Source organism: Lagenorhynchus albirostris, chromosome 4, assembly GCF_949774975.1.
Source record: "Lagenorhynchus albirostris chromosome 4, mLagAlb1.1, whole genome shotgun sequence".
Taxonomy (NCBI): domain Eukaryota; kingdom Metazoa; phylum Chordata; class Mammalia; order Artiodactyla; family Delphinidae; genus Lagenorhynchus; species Lagenorhynchus albirostris.
Window position 1 is genome coordinate 72614333 of NC_083098.1, and position 19077 is coordinate 72633409.

The following is a 19077-nucleotide window of genomic DNA, read 5'->3' on the forward strand; positions in this document are numbered from 1 at the left end:
TAGCATAAAAAGAAAAGAAATGGATGAAGGATGTGAAGAGGCAGTTCACAGAAAAAGCTTTTAAACATTGGAAGAGTTGCTCAACTTCATTCATCATTAAAGTAGTGCAAATAAAAACAAGATATCACATGACTTCCCTGGTGGTGCAGTGGTTAAGAATCCACCTGCCAGTGCAGGGGACACGGGTTCGACCCCTGGTCGGGGAAGATCCCATATGCCACGGAGCAACTAAGCCCGTGCCCCACAACTACTGAGCCTGTGCCCTGCAGCCTGCGAGCCACAACTTCTGAGCCCGCGTGCCCATGCTCTGCAACAAGAGAAGCCATGGCAATGAGAAGCCCAAGCCACTGCAATGAGAAGCTTGTGAACTACAATGAAGAGTAGCCCCCGGTCCTCACAACTAGAGAAAGCTGGCGTGCAGCAATGAAGACCCAATGCAGCCAAAAACAAACAAGATGTCACTTTTCACCTGTCCTATTGACTAAGAGTTGTACTGCTTGATTCTTTTTATTGGTTGTATATTTATCTTTCAATAAAGTAATAGTATTTCCAATAAAACAGTAGTTTAAGCCAATCTACAAGTTAAAAAATGATAACATATAACAGTGGATTTTGAAACCAGAAATCAAAGACAAATTTTCTCATTTATTCAAAGTTTACCTAAAATCTTGCTTTATTTCAACCCTTCTGAGATCCTTAGGTAAATGGACTCTTCCTACTATAATAAGTCCATGAGTATTACACAGAATATGCTTTAAGAGAGGCAAAGCACCCCCTCCATCAACTTTCTCCTCTTCCCTGTGCTGCATCAGGAAGAAAGTTGGGGGCTTCCCTGGTGGCGCAGTGGTTGAGAGTCCGCCTGCCGATGTAGGGGACATGGGTTCGCGCCCCAGTCCGGGAAGATCCCACATGCTGCGGAGCGACTGGGCCCGTGAGCCATGGCTGCTGAGCCTGCATGTCCGAAGCCTGTGCTCTGCAACGGGAGAGGCCACAACAGTGAGAGGCCCGCGTACCGCAAAAAAAAAAAAGAAGAAGAAAAGGAAGAAAAAAAGGAAGAAAAAAAGAAGAAGAAAGTTGGTATGGATTGTTCAAATTCTAGGACTTTAAAAAATTTTTTTTTGGCTGTGTTGGGTTTTCATAGCTGCACATGGGCTTTCTTTAGTTGCAGTGAGGGGGGCTACTCTTCGTTGCGGTGCACGGGCTTCTCATTGCGGTGGCTTCTCTTGTTGCGGAGCACAGGCTCTAGGCACACAGTCTTCAGTAGTTGTGGCATGCAGGCTTCAGTAGTTGTGGTGCAGGGGCTTAATTGCTCCACGGCATGTGGGATCTTCCCGGCCCAGGGATCGAACCCGTGTCCCCTGCATTGGCAGGCAGATTCTTAACCACTGTGCCACCAGGGAAGTCCCTCTAGGACTCTTATTGGATCAAATTTACTAGCGATCAATGTACATTAAAATGTCACTCATTTTGGGTGTGGGAAGACTGAAATTCTTTCAGTATTCTCTTCTCTCCATGCTGCAGAACTGGAGGGTATCAGGGCCCATTCCTAGCTCAGTGTGTGTGTGTGGGTGTGTGTGTGTGAGCCCCAGGTTGCAAAATAGTGAGTGGGGGCTTCCCTGGTGGCGCAGTGGTTGAGAGTCCGCCTGCCGATGGCGGGGGACACGGGTTCATGTCCCGGTCTGGGAAGATCCCAGATGCCGCGGAGCAGCTGGGCCCGTGAGCCATGGCCACTGAGCCTGCGCATCCGGAGCCTGTGCTCCGCAACGGGAGAGGCCACAACAGTGAGAGGCCCGCGTAACGCAAAAAAAAAAAAAAAAAAAAAAAAACAAAATAGTGAGTGGACATAGGGCCTGTTTATCCCAATGCTACCCAAGGCCAGCTCTTGGGCTCTTCTCTCCCTTCAATCACTGACATGCCAAGAGTCTGTTCTCCTTCCTGCTTCCCTTTTGCACAGACACACACAGTGCTCACTACCCCAGCAGCAGTTCAGGCCAGCTCAGCACTGGCAGTGAAAACAAGTACCTTCTATCTTGCTGCCTGCCTGCTTCTTTCTGGACACATTCTCTGTGTCTTGCTGGATGTGTCAGATTGGCTTTCGGTCCGAAGGTTCTTAGTTCTAACCAGACTGGCCAAAAAGGACTGATGCACGTGTTTCAGTTCAGATCACCCAAGTTCTCCTCATTGAGTTCCAGGTCCAAGCCCAGCCAGCAATGAAGGCACACCAGCTACTCCTGGGAGTAAAGCATCAATGCAACTTCCAGACCCTATATGCTAAATGGGGGGGGGACTTGCTTAGATGTGGCTGAATGCTCAAGAGCAGCTGGCCTGCAGCTGAGGGGACTGAGGAACATAGAAGTGGACTTGGATTTGATTTAACCCACTGCCAGGGCATAGCAGGGGCTCAATAAATGTGGACTGAGGTGATGACTGAGGTTGGAAAGACAAAAAAAACATATAGTGACTACTGTTTTTCACAATATAAGAACATGTCATCAAATACTACATTATGAGACGCAGCCGAATTTATTAGGAGACTGTGCTAGTTAGGATAGAGACTATGCTACTGCAACAAAAACATCCACAGATCTGACTGGAAGAGGATAGAAGTTTATTTCTCTCTGATATAACCACCATTTACTCTAGGCTACCAAGACAGCGCTACTCTGTGTGATCATTTAGAATCAACGCTTCTTCCACCACTGCTTAGGGCTACAGTTCCCAAGTTGTCCCAAAGAGCCTCAGTGAGCTCACAGGAGCACCATGGGACGTGTCAGATTTTTGAGGAAAACACAGTAATCCTCCACATCTGATATACACCACATAAACTACTAGCTTGAGGTTCTTCACAGTTTCAACATCAGATAGCACTGCTTTCCTTTTGATGACATATTTCTGAATCTAGGTTTTTGGTGGTTGCCGTGATAAAAAGCAAGTCCTCTAAGAAAATCACTGTGGAACAGGGAATGGGGTAGTGGTGTCCAATCTGATTCCAAGGTTTGAGGAGTTGTGCAGTGCCCCATAGGTATACACATTCCATCATCAAGTGACTGCAGTTGTTTAAAGTAAAATTTTTTTCTTTCAATTTATGCATATTATTTGTTACAAACGTCTACTAAATGTTGGGAGACAATTTTCCATGGATCTCTCATTGTTTTGCATATGTTGTAAGCAGAGGCAATGACTGCCTTTGATCCAGGCTAACTTTATAAGGATGCTTGTATAACTAATAGGCTTGGAAGACAGAGATAGTGACTGTCTCTGGAACAAAGGGTGGGTGGGTCTACTTACTGTCTAGTATAATAGAAATAACGTTTCCCTTGGGCTTCCCTGGTGGTGCAGTGGTTGAGAATCTGCCTGCCAATGCAGGGGACATGGGTTCGAGCCCTGGTCTAGGAAGATCCCACATGCCGCGGAGCAGCTAGGCCCGTGAGCCACAACTACTGAGCCTGCGCGTCTGGAGCCTGTGCTCCGCAACAAGAGAGACCACAACAGTGAGAGGCCCGCGCACCGCGATGAAGAGTGGACCCTGCTCGCCGCAACTAGAGAAAGCCCACGCCCAAAAACGAAGACCCAACACAGCCAAAAATAAATAAATAAAAATTTTTTTAAAAAAAGAAATAACGTTTCCCTCTAGGGCAAAGATCAGGCAGGCTTACTACCCGTTACAAAAGATTCAGGTTGCCAAAGCTTGGTAACGAGAGACTCAGGTCACCTCTCCTGTAACGCTACCTGCTGCCTATGCAGGTGTCACACCACCCTCTTCACAGAGCCCCATAGGAACTGGGGCTCAGGAAACCAAAGCCAGTGCTGACACGCTGACTATTGCTCTTGCCATGAGTAATGCATTCCATTGTCTCTGACCCAAGTCTCCTGTCTTCTGCCAACACCCATGAAATTGTGGCTGGCTAACTTGTTAGTTTACAAATAGGATAAAACCTCAGACTCTTTACAGTTCTTGACACTAAGTGGTTAGGACATAAGTACTTGTTAGGTTGTTTGGACAAAACTACTTAAAATACAGAACTATTCTTTCTTTTGGCCCAGGAGCACCATGATAAAATTACTGAGACACTAGGGGGATGCTATGAACTGGAAAGTTTGGGAACTTCTAACTCAGTGCATTGTTCTCATCCACATGTTTAAACGTGAGACCTGTCACTTGCCAGCTGGCAGGGAGGGGAGAGGAGAAAGTCCAGGGAAGCAATTTTTTTAAAAAAGAAAACCAGGTATGAGTTACACACATCTCTCCTGCTCATGTTCCACTGGTGAACTTAGCCACAGGGCTACAGCCAGCTGCAAAGGAGGCTGGGAAGTGGAATCTCTACACAAGTGTCCCTATGCTTGGCCTAAAATCTATGTCTATGGAAGAGGGGGGAGATGGATTTTGGCAGACAACTAGCATTCTACACCAAAGAAATATTTCCCTATGGCTAGCATTGCTTGAAATAGTGCAGGGTGAGATGTGTAAACAGTCTTTTAATATCTTTACTGTGAGATGGCTCTGTATGGCTTTTATCTGAGAGGCATTTGCCTTGGTAACCTTTGCAGATTTCTTCCTTCCTTAGCCTCTCTTGGCACTCTACCCTAACCCTTACTTTCAGGAGCTCGCTAATGAGAATCTTTTCGTTAGCAGACTCTGGGATGCTCTGCTTCTGGTCCTGGGTGGAAGGTCCTAGGATCAGCAATGTGTATGGCTGGGCTTGGAGCTCTTGGTGAAGGGGGAGCAGTGAGTAGGGAAGGGATACTGGACTCGTGCTTATGGCATGGAGGAGTAACCACATTTTGCACTGGTCAGGCAGGGTAGATCCAGGCTTTTATGTGCCTGAAGCTTATACAATTTGGGAGCCTTCTTTAAAAAAAAACTAATACAAAATTATGAATACAAAATTAACTATGTATCAAGAACACAAAATAAATATTTATTTAGAATGAGGAGAGAAATCATAGTAATTGTCAAAAAATACACAAAATTAATCTGAAATTAAGGTATATAGAAGAGCAATTTAAAATTGCTTCTTGTATTGATCTCCATAATTATGTAATCAAATTATTTTTATATTACTTACATTGACTTATTAATGGAATGTGTATGGGACTTTTGATACAGGAACCCTTGCTTCTTCGGGCCATTTTCCTGTGTCTATGGTAATGTTGTGTTTGTTTTCATCAACTGATAGACTTTGTCAGCACAAGAAGCACCCGGTAGGCTAAGAGGTAATCTGATTTGATCTGATGCATAAAACATGAGTCTTCATACACAGATGTGCTTGTCATTGACAATACTGCTACAGGTACATGCCCTATAAACCTAGGAATTGTGATCAATTCTATTTTGCAAGATTTCCATCAAAAAGGAAACAATATATGATGCATTAATAATTGTGTACATTGTACCATCAAGTATATTTCTGAAGTAGCAAACTTTTAAGTAAGTTTTAATGAGAACTGAGCCTTCCACTTACAACTGTACACATCTAATGATTGGAAGAACTTCCTGAAGACTAGCTTTTGGTCCCCTACTTTCCAAACCTTTCTCCTCCATTACTTACATCTATTTCTGGTGTTGGGTACCTTGGGACACGTTCATACCACTATTTTGCCCTTGGCTCTGCACTTTTATGTTATGGTGCCCGATGAGTTGGCATGGGAGGGTCAGGAGTATTCTTAGAAGCCATTTCTATACCAGGAGGCCTGTGATAACATGACCAAACCCGGAAGTGACTACAAATCACAGATATATATGCCAGTCAGTCCAAACTTCATGTATCCTCAACTCAACTTCTCTTTAGCCAGTTACCAAAAATGCCTACTGCCACACATCACTGTTCAGTAGGAGAAGACTGATGATGAGAAAGTCGGAGAGGAAAGACACAGTCGTCTTAAACCGTTGCTGTTAAAATATCCTTATTTCCCAAACTTTATAAAGACGTGAGACCATTGGAATACATTGTTAGGGCTGCTCAATGGGCCTTGGATGGGGCATGTACAAGTGAAGCTTAACCTCCATGAGCTTCCCCTGGCTAGAGGTTGTAAGTGACCCTGAGGAGATCCATCTTAAAACAAATGCAATATCCTCAAAAACCAACTGTTATTTTGCAGTACTTTATAACTTACAGAGCTTTCATACTCATCACTATAGTTGATCCTCAGAGCAGCCTTTAGGTTGCCAGAGCTGATACCAAAACTTTGGGAAGTAAAATGTTTTGCTCCAGCAAGTGAAACCTCCTAGACTCAAGAGTGAGGTCTTTTTTTTTTTTGTACGCGGGCCTCTCACTGTTGTGGCCTCTCCTGTTGCGGAGCACAGGCTCCAGACGCGCAGGCTCAGCGGCCGTGGCTCACGGGCCCAGCCGTTCCATGGCATGTGGGATCTTCCCGGACCGGGGCACGAACCTGTGTCCCCTGCATCGGCAGGTGGACTCTCAACCACTGAGCCACCAGGGAAGCCCAACAGTGAGGTCTTTTAACTTCAGAATTCATGGCTTTCTACTGTATCATTAGAAAGAAGACTCATACAAGACATTTTTGCATGACATATATTAACTGCTCAATAAATATTCATGAGACAAATGAAAGAAAAGAAAGAAGTCAAGCAGGAGCCAGGAATCCTTTAAGGGGCCAAAGAAAGACAATCAGTCAGTAGGAAGGAAAACGGGCCAGAATCCCACCTTTCCAGCTGGGACAGACACTTTCCCTACATTTCTTACAGATGTCAACCTGTTTTCCATGCTCCACGGTCCAGGCCAGTATATGGAACAAAACACAGATGATGACTCTGTAAGAGGGCTCTGGGTCCACATGCCCTCATAAAGCAGTTTCTATTTTTCTGGGTAACAGGTGGGGAGAGGGTTGGGTTTTTCTCTGTGGGTGGGGTGGGGCAATGGGGAGAAGATGGATGAGCCTTAATTAGGGTTAATTGTAGCTTTGGTAAATAAATAATGAAAATACGCCCAGGTAGATTTTTGATGAATGTGTCATTCACCAGTTCAATGCCTGTTGCTTAACTTTAGTTGTTAAATGAGAGGAGGCAGGAAAGGAAATCTGCACTTTGAATTTAAAGAGCAGCTGGCTTGATCTTTATTTCAGATGTAGTGAGATCAGTGATATGCTCTGTGCTTCTCTTCTGCTTTCTCAGGCCTCAGACAAGAGGAGGCTTTTAATGCTGAATTCCAACACCTTAAAAGCAGACAAAGGGATGGAAACTTAGGAAAGTTGATTTAACATGGCCCAGGCCTTTCAGGAATCTCATGGGTCTCTGGAATTTCTGACAGCCCAGTTTCTACCCTTTAGCATGAGGGCAGAGAAGGGCTTATTTCAAACTGGGGCCCAGGGCTTTCCTGGTGGTGCAGTGGTTAAGAATCCGCCTGCCAATGCAGGGGACACGGGTTCGAGCCCTGGTCCGGGAAGATCCCACATGCCGTGGAGCAACTAAGCCACAACTACTGAGCCCATGCGCCACAACTACTGAAGGCTGCATGCCTAGAGCCCATGCTCCGCAACAAGAGAAGCCACCGCAATGAGAAGCCCGCGCACCTCAACGAAGAGTAGCCCCTGCTCACCACAACTAGAGAAAACCCGCGCACAGCAACGAAGACCCAACGCCACCAAAAATAAAATAAATAAATTTATATTAAAAAAAACAAAACTGGGGCCCAGTAATCTGGAGAGTTAAATGGTCAGGATAAGGAGGTCTCAGCCAAGGAGGTGAGGTCTGTTCACAACCAATTCCATCTATGTTTAAAACCTTCCATGTACCCTTTGAGAGCTCAGCTGGTAGAGCGGAGGACTATAGACCTGACATGTGTGGATATCCATCTATGTTTAAACCTTCAAAGGCTTCCTTACTTCCCTTAGAATAAAAGCCAGACTCCTTACTGTAGCCCAGCAGGACTTGCATGTCCTGGTCTCTTATCTCTCTTCCACTCCCTGTCCTCCAGCCACACTGGTGACCCTTCTGGTCCTCACACATGCCACCCCCTTCCTTTCTTGTAGCCTTTGCATATGCTGCTCCTCTGGCTTTTCACAGATTCAGCTTCTTATTATGTTTCAGGTCTCAGCTTAGGGTCGCTTTCTCAGTGTGGCCTTCTCTAACCATCGCATGTAAAGTAGCAGCATAACCTCTGCTCCTGCCACTTTTACCTGCCATCAATCTCACTGTTTCCTCCCTAGTACGTCTTAGTTTATAACGTTCTTATTTATTTAGTTGTTTCCTTACTTAGCTTCTGCTTCCTCCACTAGACCGTAGACTCCATGAAGGCAGAGGACTTATTTCTCTCATTCACCAGCATATACCAGCTCCTAAGACAGTATCCGTGGGAGGTGCTCAACACATATTTGGTGAGCAAAGACTGAAAGAATTGTTTCCCTTCAGGGCACTAGCTGCTGTATTGGTGGAAGGTTCATCTTAGCTCTCAGAGTGGTTTTCAAACTCTCAACATGTTCTGTTGCCTTCCTGCCCTGGGCGAAGCCTTTCATCCATCCAAAGACCAAACGAAGTCTTGACTCGGGTCTCTCTGAGGTCTCTCCCCTGGTACACTGAGCACTCTAAGGGAGCAGATGTTTTCTCAATGGGTGAAACAACCTGTTTCTCAAGGGTGTGCCCTCTCCCAGTCAGATAGGATGTGCCCTCAGAGCTTGCCAGGGCACGCTTCTCCAGAAATGCAGGCACTGCTCAAGCTCAACTGAGCCGCCGGAGCGTGGCAGCCAGGAGCGTCCACAGGAGACGACCAGCAAGCTCAGGAGAGATGCACATGGAAAAATAAAACTCTTAACTTGGGAGCCAACCTGGGGCTGGAAAGTCCACTTTGAAAGAAATCCCAACAAGAGCCAAGAGAGTTGGAAAAAACAGGAAAACTCCCATCGACACATACATTTTCACTGGAGCCATTCCATCTGTGTTTGTTTCTCCAGGGCCTTGCCGTGAGGACCTTACTTGCATTGACCATCAAAAACATTCAGTTCAGGGACTTGCCTGGCAGTGTGGTGGTTAAGACTCCGCGCTCCCACTGCAGGGGCAGCAGGTTCCATGCCTGGTGGGGAATTAGATCTCACAAGCTGTGCAGCAGAAAAAAAAAAAGAACATTCAGTTCAGGGTGAAAAGGGAGAGGAGAGTAGAATGAAGATAACAAGGCCACGGGCAAGGGAGAAGGGCTGCTGTGGAAACACTTCCTGGCTCTAGAGGGTGATGATCTCCAGAGTTTCCCTGGGGTCTCCTTTGGACCCCTCCTCCCGGAGAGGAGGGAGTATGTTACAACAGGGAGAGTCTTGGCCTGACGGCCAGCAGCCCTGGGTTCTGCTGCTCTCAACTGTGCTCCTCGCTTTGCTGAGTGACCTTGGACAAGCCACTTCACCTTGAAACGTGGGTTCTTCTTCTATTAAATGAGAAACTGAACTTTTTTTTTTATTGAGGTATAGTCGATTTACAATATTATAGACGTTTCAGGTGTATAACATAGTGATTCACAATTTTTAAAGATTATACTCCATTTATAGTTATTATAAAATATTGGCTATATTACCTGTGTTGTACTATATATCCTTGTAGCTTATTTTATACCTAGTAGTTTGTACCTCTTACTCCCCACCCCCGTCTTACCCCCTCCCCCATTCCCTCTCCCCACTGGTAACCACTAGTTTGTTTTCTATATCTGTGAGTCTGCTTCTTTTTTGCTATATTCACTAGTTTTTTTTGTTTTTAGCTTCCACATACAGTATTTGTCTTTTTCTGTCTGACTTAGAATTTGAACTTTTAAAAAAACATGGTAAAATATATGTAACATACAATTTATCACTTTCATCATTTTGAAGTGTATATAGTTCAGTGGCATTAAATATAATCACATTGTTGTGCAACCATCACCATCCATCTCTAGAACTTTTTCATCTTCCCAATTGAAATTTCATACCTGTTAAACAGAAACTCCTCATTCCTCCCTCTCCCCTACCCTGACACTCACCATTCTACTTTCTGTCTCTATGAATTTGCCTATTCTAGGTACCTCATATAAGTGGAATCATACAGTATTTGTTCTTTTGTGACTGACTTATTTCACTCACCATAATGTCTTTAAGGTTTATCTATGTTCAAGGTTCACATGTTGTAGCATGCGTCAGAATTTTAAGTCTGAACACTATTCCATCGTATGTATATACCACATTCTGTTTACCCATTTATCCATTGATTGGTTTGCTTCCGCCTTTTGCCTATTGTGAATAATGCTACTTTGAACATGGGTGTGCAAGTATTTGTTTGAGTCCCTTCTTTCACTTCTTTTGGCTATGTACCCAGAAATGGAATTGCCGGATCATACGATAATTCTATGTTTAATTCCTTGAGGAACCACCAAATTGTTTTCCATAGTGGCTGCACCATTTTACATTCCCATCAGCAATGCACAAGGGTGCCAATAAAACATTGAACTTTTATTAGTCAGAGAATCCATTTTTCAGAAGAAATGTTCCAGGATGCTCTATATGCAAAAGACATTTAGAGTGGAGTGCTCCAAAGCAGTGGGGGCGAGGAGTCCAGTAATCCCAAGTGTGTCTCTATGGAACAAAATGAAAACTGGATAAGACATTCTCTAAGGCAGGGGTCGCCAACACCTTGGGCCGCCACAGACCGGTACCTGTTAGGAGGTGATGGCAGGCAAGTGAGCGAAGCTTCATCTGCGGCTCCCCATGGCTCCCTATTGCTTGCATTACTGCCTGAACCACCCCCCCTTCCCCGCCCCTGGCTGTGGAAAAATTGTCTTCCATGCAACTGGTGCCAAAAAAGGTTGGGGACCGCTGCTCTAAGGCTCCTTCACATGTCAAGCATCAATGAGTCTACATTCACGTGACATACTGAGCAGCCAATAGGCATAAGGCATATTTGATTTACTTATACATTACCTGTTCCACAAAGGATTTGAGAAGATTTGCAAAAACCTATACAATAGAAAAGGATAAAATACATAGTCAGGAGTATCAGGGCAGAGAAAGGTGGGAGGGATACCTTTAAGATATATGAGCAGACACTGCCTCTGTCCATGGGCTCTCTCAATCTGAGCATTGTAGGTGAAGGAATGTCAGAGAAATCCAGAGCAAGATTGCTCTATGAACATGTGGAAGCTCCAGAGGCGAAGGAAGACAAGACTGTTTATATTATACATTACTTCACCCAAAGCCACATCGCAAGACTCAAAGAATGAAGAAAGAATCTAGTTGGGGCCTAACAAAAGCATGCTGAGGAAGCAGAGTTAGTGCTTCTAAGAATGCACCTAAGTCATAAGCCCGAGGTTTACATCCTAGCTCCACTACCTGCTAACCCAGGGCACAATACTTGACCTCTTTAAGCCTCCATTTTCCCATCTATAAATGAGGGTGATGCTAGGGATTGCTGTGAGGATTAAGTGAGACAATGCAAGTCCAGGGCCTAGTAGAGTAAACTATCAGTACATGGTAGCTGGAATTATACTCCGGAGGGTCCCATACCATGTCTTTCTTGTTCATCCCTCTCTCCCCAGCACTTAACAGAGTGCTGGTCTTAGTACGTACTGAATGGATACTTGCAGACTTGATTTGATATAGATGCTTTTCCTGTTTGACATGCCACACTCCCACATTGATGGGTGACAGGGTCACAAAGCATGAGGTCAGGCTAGTTAAAGGCGTTGTCCACTAGGTAACACCGAGACTAAGTGCTCATGGAGTTTGATGAAATTCATGCTATGGAATGTATATGACCCAGGTCAAGGGCCTCTACTGTGCTCTCCCTCATGCCCTCCCTCTTCAAAGGAATGTGTTTTGTTTATTCCAGTGAAAGATGTAAAATGATAAATTGGATAATAAATTAGGACAGGAGAGATATCAGCCCTGCAAACTTCATTTCAGTTCAAACTTCTACTATTTATTGAATGTTTAACATTTAAGGCTCTTCATTGGGCACTGTTGGAAATTTGAAGATTAGCAAGAAAACACCTCTTCTCTCAAAGCATATACTTTCTAATAAATGGGTAGCATATAGATATGCTACTATGAGAAAAATGCCATAAAGATGATCAAATGAACAATATGGGAAATGAAAGAAGGCAGAAATTACATTCAGTTGTAATTATCTGGTTATGTTTCTCAAGAGAGGTACCCTTCCAGATGGTCTTTGCATTTGGTACCATGGGGTAGGGGAGGAAAGTAGATTAGAGGCAGGGGGAATGAGAGGAACAAAGTATAGCGTGCTTGGCAATCAGTGAGTCATCTATTTTGGGTGGATCATATAATACATGTAGAAGAATAAGTCTAGAAAGAGGGCTTTGAGGGCCTTGAGGTTCAGATGAAGATTTATAGTGAATGGAGACCAACTGAGAGATTTTGAGCAGGGAAGTCGTGTGATCAGACTGGTAATGGGGAAAATTAAACTAGCAGTGTTATGTGAAAGGGATTGAGGTGGAGCACGGCAGGAAGTGGGGGATGACTTAGGGAGCAGCTGAAGTGGATCTGGGAAGAAATTACGAACGAGGGTGTGGGCAGCAGGAACGGGCAAGAGGGGCCTATTGGAGAGGCCTTGTTGAGGTAACTACGATAGGATTTAAGTCAGTTCCCTTGTTTTACTTGGAGAGAAAATGAAGTTTGGATGCTTCATCTTTCCCAAATCAACTCTCACTATCTTCCAGTGAAAAGACCCCAGGCTTGGAAGCAAAGTGTGGACCCCAGGTCTGTAGGTTGGGAGAGGGGCTTGGAGAGCTGGAAGCATCTCTTATTCTCCTTGGTGCTCCATGTGCTTTAGCCCGGCCTCAGAGGAAAGAGCTAGAGGAGCGAGCTGTGAGAAGGAAGCTTCCCCGCCCCTCCCCAGGTTCTCAGTTCTGCTTGGACAGCCCCACGCCACAGGATGAGGCTTGGCACCCTCATCTGTGATAATAAAAACATAGCACAACAGTCATGTATCTCTTGGAATGTGACAACGACCAGATTATTAGCTTACGTGTTCTTAACCTACTGTCCTTTCTCCCCTCCACACGCTCCACCAACTAAAGAGAGTCTTTTTTTTTACTGCTTAGCTTCTTCCCTTCCTCTACTCTCTAAGAAGAATTCCGTCTACTGATCCTGTTTTTCTTGTGATACAGAAATAGGGAGAAAGAAACCAGACTGGACAGTTAGGAAAAGGGATAAAATTCTGATGGCTTGCTCCAGTTCAGGGTTACCCTTCTCTCTGTAAAATTCACGTCAAGGACTGTATCGACTAGATACTAAAGAATGAAGCCAGAAGATCAAGTCAACCCATATAATACGGACCTAAGAGAGAAGTAGGAAAAAAAAAAAATGAAAAAGACTTTGGGCTGGGCTTCAGGGAACATTTGCAGGGGGAGTCTTGATAAATGAAAGGCTCCAAGATAGAAAATATGTTGTTGTATAATATGGATTGAATCTCTTTTAATACTAATTAAATGTTGCAATTTCGGTTTTGGCTGCTCGCAGCTTTTAATGTTTTATGTTTTTAATGTTTGGGTTTTATGTCATACCATGCTTAGACTAGACAATATTGTATTCCAGCTTAACAGCAGGAATTCTGGGGCCAAACTCTTGGATCTCAAATCCCATTGCTACCACTTAATAGCTGTGTGACCTTTGGCAAGATACTTCATTCTCTGTGACTCAGTTGCTTTGTCTGCAAAATGAGTTAACAAGAGTATCTACTTCAGAGAGCTGTTGTGAGGATTAAATGAGTTGATATTTGTAAAGCTCATGTAAAGCCCAACATGTAGTTAGCACTACATAAGCATTAGCTATTAGTAGTACAGGAAAATTTGAGGTCATGAGATTTTTCTGCCTTGGTTCAACCAAGATGGCGTAGATGACTGTCAGAGAAGAATTATTCTCAGTAAAACAGATCCTAACTTTTGGGAAGGAATGGAGGTTCTAGGCAGTTGTAATAGGCGGATTTCTAAAATGAAACCCAAAGATCCCCACCTCTGGGTTTTCACACCCTTGTGTAATCCATTTCCCATTGAGAGTGGGCTGGACCTGGTGACTTGTGTATAACTCACAGAATATGACAATGATGGTAGGATATCATTTTCGTGATTAGGTTACAAAAGGTTGTGATTCTGGTCTTGCTAGCAGGCTCTTTCTCTTGCTGGTTGTGATGATACTAAAGCTGCCTTGGTGGGGAGGCCCTCATGGCAAAGAACTGGGGGAAGCCTGGGGCCAAACAGCCTGTAAAGAATTGAGACCAACAGTCCAACAGCCCGTGAGGGACTGCCAACAACCACTGAGTGAGCTGGAAATGGATCCGGCCTCAGTTGAAACCTGATTTCAGCCTTTTGAGAGACTCAGGCAGAGATCCCAGTTAAGCCATGTCCAGATTCCTAACCCCAGAAACTGTGAGATAATTAATGTGTGTTGTTCTAAACCATTACATTTTAGAGTATTTTGATACATAGCAATAGATAACTAATTCAGCAATGTACCAAAGTAGGAACTTGGGAACCCAGAGACCCAGCTCTAGGATATGAGGGTGGAAGTTGGGGAGGCCTTGAGGGTGAGAGTCACCATTGAAGGAGCATCCTACTGTCACACTGGGGAGAGCACACCCTCTTCTACGTGGGGAGGAGAGCAACTCAGGCAGAACCCTTCAGGATGAAGTGGCTGAGGCTATCCTAGGGCTTCCTGTTCAAGTGCCTATCAGCCTGGGAACACTTAGTTCTCATCTTGCATCACTGACCTCTTTGCAGCACTGGAGTGTGTACTCTTCTAGAAATGCCTCCTTATCTTTATGACACCACTCCACTCAATTGTTTATTCGGCTATGAGCCGGACACTTCTATGAGGTCTGGATACATTATTAACAAGGAGAAATGGCCCTCACACAGTATAAATTTCTTCCAGCTTTATTCTATCTCTTTAACTGCTCCTCTGTCTTCTTCCCTGGGGCGACTTTTCACATACCCCTTAAAGCCTAGTGTTCTCCATGGCACTGTCCTTGTCCCTCTTTCCTTTTTACCTTACACGTCCCCCTGCATGATTTCAGGCTGTATCTATCACCTAACGCCATGTCCACACTGACCTCTCCCATTTCTGAGTTCCTATTGCCCTTAGGGTCAGGACCAAGCACTTAGGTTCAACCTCTGTTTTTTTTTTTTTTTTTAAATTAATTAATTAATTAATTTATGGCTGCGTTGGGTCTTCGTTGCTGTGCACGGGTTCTCATTGCAGTGGCTTCTGTTGTTGCGGAGCACGGTCTCTAGGCGCGCAGGCTTCAGTAGCTGTGGTTCGAAGACTCTAGGGCACAGGCTCAGTAGTTGTGGCGCACGGGCTTAGTTGCTCTGCGGCATGTGGGATCTTCCCGGACCAGGGATCGAACCCATGTCTACTGCATTGGCAGGCTGATTCTTAACCACTGCACCACCAGCGAAGCCCAACCTCTAACTGTTGATCTATGGAATCTTTCCCATGCCTGGGAGTTTTAGTCCACTAGTGAATATCTGTATCTCTTTGTATAATAGAAGGGTATTTGACAAATCAAGAAGAGTAGGTAATTAGAAGGACTGGCAAAACCCAGAGTTGGCCAGACTGTGTAGCAACTGAAACTCTCATACACTGCTGGTAGGAGTGAAAACTGTTTGGCAATACCTATTAAAGCTAAATATTTATATATACTTTGACCCAGTAACTCCATTCTTGGGTAAACACCCAAGAGAAACAAGTGCTTATGTCCACCAAAAGACATGTACAAGCATGTTCATGCCAGTTTTATCCATGATAGCCAAAAACTGGAAACAATTCAAATGTCCATCAATAGTAGATTGGATAGGGTCTTCCCTGGTGGCGCAGTGGTTGAGAATCCATCTGCCAATGCAGGGGACACGGGTTTCAATCCTTGGTCCGGGAAGATCCTACATGCTGCGGAGCAACTAAGCTCGTGCACCACAACTACTGAGCCCACATGCCACAACTACTGAAGCCCACGCACCTAGAGCCCGTGCTCCACAACGAGAGAAGCCACCACAATGAGAAGCCCGTGCACTGCAACGAAGACTGAACACAGCCAAAAACAAATAAATAAATTTATTTAAAAAAATAGTAGATCGGATAGTATTTTATACAATAGAATATTACACAGCAATGAAAAAATAAACTACTGCTATACGTAATGACATGGATGAATCTCATAGACATAATATTGAGTTGAAAGAAGACAAACACAAAAGAACATATACTGTATGATTCCACTTATGTGAAGTTCAAGCACAGGCAAGATAATCTATGGTGTCTACACCCTTTTTGCAGAGTTATCTTTGCAGAGTTATGACTGGGAAGGGACACAAGGGAAAATCTGAGGGTTCTGAAAATATCTAAATATTGATTTGGGTGGTGATTACCCAAGAGTATATGTAAAAAGTTATCCAGCTATACACTTAAGATTGGTACATTTCACTGTCTTTAACTTATACCTCAATAAAGAGTTAAAAAAAAAAAAGAAGCGTATGTTATAGATAGCTTTTGTTTTTGCTATCCAGCATGTTTTTGTCCTTTTCTTAAAGTAATTAACCCTGATTTACCACTGTCCTTTACCTTTACGGGGTGTAGACAATGCTCACCTCATATATATGTCACATGATCCAGGACTGGCCATCAGAGTTTTCCACACCTTGGCCACAGGGATGGACCTGTGATTTAAACCAAAGCAATGAGATTCAAACCCAGAACTTTAAAACAAATCCTATGCTTATGTGTACATTTACAAGGAGGTGAGTGGTTCTATGGACATATCTATCTGTTGTTAGATATAGCTCCTCAGAGGGAAAAGGACAGAAAAATACCACCTAATCCTCACAATCGCCCTACTGAAGCTGTTGCCTTAGTCTGGGAAACAATTCCCTTCTATGTCCACCCCGCACTTGCCTGGAGGTTGTTGCCTCCCTGGTGAAGTGGACATGAGTAGAAAGAGTATGGTTCTGGGAATTCCCTCTTGGTCCAGCGGTTAGGACTCCATGCTTCCACTGAAAGGGGCCTGGGTTCAATTCCTGGTCAGGGAACTAAGATCCCGCAAGCTATGCAGTGCAGCCAAAAAAAAAAAAAGAATAGGGTTCTGGGTTTGTCAGATATCTTCCATACAGACTCAAGGATCACATGATCACAACTGAGCTACAAGAGAGGCTGGGCACTGTAAGAGTGTGGAAACACACATTTGGTGGCCCACATCACATCCCCTTGGCCATCTCTGATATCAGCCACGGCTACAATGGACAGTCATCCTATGTGAGCCCAGGTGTTGTTCTGACAGCATTTCTCCTCCAGTGTGAGGTCTCAGCCTTCCGTGTTCTGCCCCAGGGCCTTCTTCAATACCCTAGGACCCTGCTCAGCCTACAGGTAATAGTACCCCAAAGTACAGGGGTGTTAATGTCTCTCTTGGCAACTTCCAACCACTGGGGGATGGAAGTTAGTGGATAAATTCCCTCACCTTTAGGTGAATGGTTGTAGGAGGCCTTCTGTACTGTTCTCATCTTGATAACACATTTTCCTTCTTGACATCACTCTCCCTGCTCCCCCCATTCCTGTTTCAGGGGATCCCTCTTCAGTAAACTACCTGGACCAAGTCCTGCTGTCAGATTCTGCTTTGGGGGGAACTCAAGCTAAGACAAGAACTCATGGAAAATCTGGGGAGCACTAACTGTTCTCAGACAGCAGTTTGCAGGGCTTTATTTGTCAGCTTAAGGTAAGGTAAAGTTTGGAGACGTGAGAATTTATTGGAAAATTACAGGTTAAGGCCTCAGGGGTTTTGCAGAGCCCTTGGGAGAGGCAGGAGTATCAGAATATCTTTGCCTCATTCCTTCAGGGCTACATCTTGGATTTTACTCCAAATCATTTCCAACTCCCATTTATTATCTCATTGGCTTATGTTAGAGCAGAGTTTTGCTGAAAATATTGTTCAGGGCTTAGGTCCTTCATGTAAACGGCAGTGGCATGTTATAATTCTGCTGCCTTTCTGATGAGATGATGTAATTGTGTGGCTTTGATTTTTAAATAAGATTATACCCCAATTTCAGCCTTAATTGTTGGCAAATCTGGCTGACACATACAAAGTTTAATAATTATTACTTAGGCATTATCTAACTTTGCCAAGGTGTGCCTCAAAGGTAATACATATCCTTTAAGTGTCCGATTGGGCCTAGATGTTTCTGGGCTTCGGCAAGTACATTTATAAATTTAAATCCCACCAAATCAGCAGTGGTCAAATAGCTACTTCTTAGTAGGGGTTTCAGAGTTTCTCTGATTTAAAAAAAAAAACAAAAACATGGGACTTCCGGGAAGATGGCGGAAGAGTAAAACGCGGAAATCACCTTACTTCCCACAGATACTCCAGAAATACATCTACACGTGGAACAACTCCTACAGAACACATACTGAACAATGGCAGACCTCAGACCTCCCAAAAGAAAAGAAACCCCCCACATACCAAGGTAGGGCAAAAGAATAAAGAATAAACAGAGACAAAAGGATAGGGACGGGACCGGCACCAGTGGGAGGGAGCTGTGAAGGAGGAACGGTTTCCACACACTGGAAAGCCCCTTCCCGGGTGGAGACTGCGGGCGGCAGACGGGGGAGCTTCGAAGCCGTGGAGGAGAGCACAACAACAAGGGTGCGGAGGGTAAAGCGGGGAGATTCCCGCACAGAGGATCAGGGCCGACCGGCACTCACCAGCCCGAGAGGCTTGTCTGCTCACTTGCCGGGGCGGGCGGGGCTCGGAGCTGAGGCTCAGGCTTCGGTCGGAGCGCCGGGAGAGGACTGGGGTTGGCGGCGTGAACACAGCCTGAAGGGGGCTAGTGAGCCACAGCTGGCTGGGAGGGAGTCCGGGGAAAAGTCTGGACCTGCCGAAGAGGCAAGAGACTTTTTCTTCCCTCTTTGTTTCCTGGTGCGCGAGGAGAGGGGATTAAGAGCGCTGCTTAAAGGAGCTCCAGAGACGGGCGCGAGCCGCGGCTAAAAGCGCGGACCCCAGAGACTGGCAGGAGACGCTAAGGCTGCTGCTGCCGCCACCAGGAGGCCTGTGTGTGAGCACAGGTCACGCTCCACACCTCCCTTCTGGGGAGCCTGTGAAGCCCGCCACTG

General features: G+C 44.9%; 1 long non-coding RNA gene across 2 annotated transcripts in view; it reads right to left on the reverse strand.

Annotated features, from left to right (window-relative positions):
- LOC132519819 (uncharacterized) overlaps positions 1–18869 on the reverse strand; it is a 78507-nt gene extending 59638 nt beyond the window's left edge. For both annotated transcript variants that reach the window (XR_009540309.1, XR_009540310.1), the window contains exons 1-3: positions 18670–18869; positions 16569–16637; positions 8868–9051 (exon numbers count right to left, since the gene is read on the reverse strand). This is a non-coding gene — a long non-coding RNA (uncharacterized LOC132519819). The remainder of the gene's footprint in view (positions 1–8867; positions 9052–16568; positions 16638–18669) is intronic.
- Between the last annotated feature and the right edge of the window lie 208 nt (positions 18870–19077).